Raw genomic sequence first — 4,395 nt, 5'->3', positions numbered from 1 at the left:
GTTCTGCTGTGATAATTCTGTGTTTATTTAATTTTGCTGTGCACCTGAACCAACACCGCACAATCAAAGTGCTTTAGGAATTTTTGAGGGTGCTGAATTATGCATTCAAAAAACCCATTTAAATAACACAAATCAAGATTTCAACTCAAAATTTTCAACTAGATTCGTGCCATAGGAGCTTTTGATGGCGCTGAACCCATATATACAGTCAAAATATGCATTTAAATAACACAAATCAAGATTTCAACTCAAAATTTTTAGCTAGATTCTAGCACAAGAAAGTCCAAAAAGTTAATAGAAATGAAGAAATTACGAGTTAGTGAAGAAATCTAAAAAAGATCACAAAAATGAAGCACACTTTAAATATGAGTTAGTAAGTAAAATAAAAAACAGTTACAAAAATAAATTATGATTATGTCAAGAGGCCTTCCCTACCCTAGTATAGAAGAGATATTGTATGGCTATATTATATGATATGATGTTATGTAATGTAAACATTTTGATTCACTGAAATTACATAACAATATAAATAAAATAAAATAAAATATAAAAATATAAGAATAAAATCACTAATTACTAATTAAAACATTTTAACTAGACAAAAATACATATAAATAAAAAATAAAAATAAAATAAAATTAATAATTAGAATTATAAAATTAATAAATAAACCAAATTAGATCCATCTTTATTAGTTTATCAGGCAATGACGATGATCAAATATTTTGAGTATTTTAGTATAAAAAAATATGGGATTCCTCTCTATGCTTAGTAGATCCGGAGTTGAGAGTTGAAACTACATGAAAAGAATGACTATTACATGATAAAAATGACTATATTTTTTTCACCCTCAACTATTGCACTTTCCTCGCAATTGAATTTCATTGACATTTGATTAGTTTGTGGTTTTTTTGCAATTTTAACCAAATTTTCTGTAAAATCCTGAATATTTCTTTTTTCAAGTAAATTAAAACATAATTTTTAATTTCCAAAAATCTTATTTTTAATTTTCTATTGGCAGAGCAAACCATGATGCGACATAATTCTACTGGTAGAGAGTGATTTATTTTCAATTAGTGCCTAAGAACTCATTTTAAAAGAAGAAAAAATTAATTTTATGTGTTTAATCCATACGTGAGTGCTACGACACTGTTATGCCTGACATTGCTATACTATGTCCAATAATACCATAAATGATGAAGTTCTAAGCGAACAAAAATATGTAAAAAAAACTTTTATATATTAATTTAATATCAAACTGTTACTATATTGCGTAGAAAAAAAGTGTACAAGAAAAAATGAATATATAGAATGGTGACACAAACAAAGAATGCAAGAGAAATATATTGCGTAGAAAAAAAGTGTACAAGAAAAAATGAATATATAGAATGGTGACACAAACAAAGAATGCAAGAGCAAATGTATGTGGAAAATAGTTACGCAAACTTTCTGCTACGTACATCTCAGTTCCTTTCTCCGTACATACAACATGTTATCAGTCATAACTTCCGTTCATGCTCCACTCAACATTCCAAATTAACCCTCAATGTGGAAAATAGTTACGCAAACTTTCTGCTACGTACATCTCAGTTCCTTCCTCCGAAAATGCAACATGTTATCAGTCACAACTTCCCTACACGCTCCACTCAACATTCCAAATTAACCCTCAATGTATCAGATTTCTTTGGATTGCTAAAATCGTAAAACACTGGGATTTTCGGTGGGTTGTGCTCACAGTCCAAAGCACCTGTACATGCCCGTCACAATAACAATAAGCTAATCTCATAAGTGTTTCTTTCCAAACACTGATTTCATGTTCGTGGAGGGGCTTAGCTTCCATTCTTTAAGGACTTTGTATCCTTTGCATGTAAATTCTTCGAAAGCCTTGTGAAACGCTCCTTGAAGGGACACTGTAGTCTCAACGTCTCTCCACAAGTACTTCATTTTTTGACAGCGCTATCATATGAAAAATTTGGGGAATAAAAGTTTGGTTTCCATGTACATCAAGTTATGTTGATGTGGGTTCCTTTCATTTTATATTGGATGCAATGAAGTTGTGGCAAAGTTGCTTTCTCGATGATTTGATATGTGGTTTTCAAAATTATGTGGGAAAAATTTAATTGTTTAAAAATGGTATCAAAGTAAAAATAACGAATTTTGATATTCACGTTTTCCAAATACTATTGCATTTATAATGTTATATTTGTGAATTAAATATTTATTATCCAATATTAAATAATAAAAAATGTAATGTTTATAAAGAAAAAAATACTATTGCATTTATAATGTTAATTTGTGAATTAAATATTTATTATCCAATATTAAATAAAAAATTGTAATGTTTATAAAAAAAAATGTGATATAAAATAACCAAAATACAAAATTCCCTAATGTTCCTATATATACTTCTTCGGCATATCTCTATCTCACACAAAACTATATATTAATCATTCATGTTTTATTTGATATCGATATGTGAAAGCACTGTATCAAAGTACTCTATCTCACAGAAAACTATATATTAACCATTCATGTTTTATTTGATATCTCTATCTCACACAAAACTATATATTAATCATTCATGTTTTATTTGATATCGATATGTGAAAGCACTGTATCAAAGTACTCTATCTCACAGAAAACTATATATTAACCATTCATGTTTTATTTGATATCGATATGTGAAGAAACCGTATCAAAGAAAAAACCAACAAATCCTCCAAATAATACTTTCTACTACAACGTTATGTATTTACACATACATTTCCACACACTACATGTTAATATATTAATTAGTGGTTTTGCGCTATTCAATTTTGGGCATGAAAAGTTTCAGTGTCTAAATGGTGAAAAATAATTTTGGGCATGAAAAGTTTCAGTGTCTAAATGGTGAAAAATAAGGGTAGATGATTAACTGTTCCTACTAGTATGTCGGGTTCTTTTTTTATTTGATCTTATCGAATACTAACGGCATGTGTGATTTGACATTTAACAATTAAATAGTTATTATCCAATATTAAATGAAGTGTTTTTGTAATGTGCTCGAGGAAGAAGTGTTGTGTGGGATAATGGGTAACTAGAACAAGGAACATAAACTTCCCCTTTGAACCTTCCTACCACACACCTCTCTCTAGCATAACATTACATATTAATAAATTAATTAGCAATTTTGGTTTATTAATCTGCAAAGAATGAGTGTATTCTAGGGGAACGGGTGTCTTGAGCTTATTGTGTGGGATAATGGGTGATAGGAACAAGGAACATAAACTTGCCCTCCTTTGAACTCTCCTACCACATATCTCTCTCTAACATAACATTACATATTAATCAATTAATTAGCAATTTTAGTTTATTAATATGTGAGGAATGAGTGTTTTGTGGAAGAACTAATGTGCAGAACATGGATCATAATTTTTCTTTTGTAATGTTTCATATTTCTGCATACAATTTGATCGTTTTATTTGAACTTCCCGAATACTAAATACATTTGTCATTTCACATTTATCAGCGAAATAAAACACTAAATAAAAACTTTCATTCACAATGTTTGTATCTTTGCATACATTCCTTGTCTGCACATTTCTAGGTCACACATCCTTTCGGCATATTGATCAACAATTAGTGAGCAGTTTTGAATTATTAAAATTCATGTGATGTTCCGCATATTGATCAACAATTAGTTAGCAGTTTTGAATTATTAAAATTCATGTGATGAAGAAGTGTTACTTGAGAAAATGGATGTACTTTAGCAAGGAATAACAATTTTCTTTGGCAATGTTTTGTAACTTTTCCGCATATTATATATTAATGAATTAATAATCAATGTTGATAGGTCTGTATATATTTCCTCTATACCTTTTTATCGCACATCTTCATCGGGCATAACAGTAAATATTAATTAATTAATAATTAATATTTAAATAACTTTATTTTATTAAATAAAAATATCTCATAAAATGAATAATTTTCAATATAATTTTTTTAAATATTTTGATTAAAATTTAAAGCTTTAATTATATTAAATATTATTATTAAAACATTAATAATATTATAAAAATGAATCTGATGAGATGATTCAATTTTCAGATAATTTTTCGTGTAAATTTTTAAATATTTTGATTTATTTCAAAAAATAGCTATTAAAATTTTCAATTAAATAGTTTTATTATTTTGAATTTTATTTTATTTCAAAAAATATTTTTTTAATAATTATGTTTAAGTTTTTATTAGTTTATTATCTTTAAATAAAGTAAATTAATAAGTGAGTAAAAATATAAGTTAACAAGTGTTGCAGGATACTTTAGTTTATGTTATGGAAAAAAATGTATAAAAAATTATAATGTATATTGATAAATATTTCCTAAACTAATAATGGTTAGTAGCGAAATGGAACCT

The sequence above is a fragment of the Pinus tabuliformis genome, chromosome 5_2, assembly GCF_031772625.1.
Source record: "Pinus tabuliformis cultivar Carrire ecotype Pingquan chromosome 5_2, CPIR1, whole genome shotgun sequence".
NCBI classification, from domain to species: domain Eukaryota; kingdom Viridiplantae; phylum Streptophyta; class Pinopsida; order Pinales; family Pinaceae; genus Pinus; species Pinus tabuliformis.
This window is presented reverse-complemented; position numbering follows the sequence as displayed.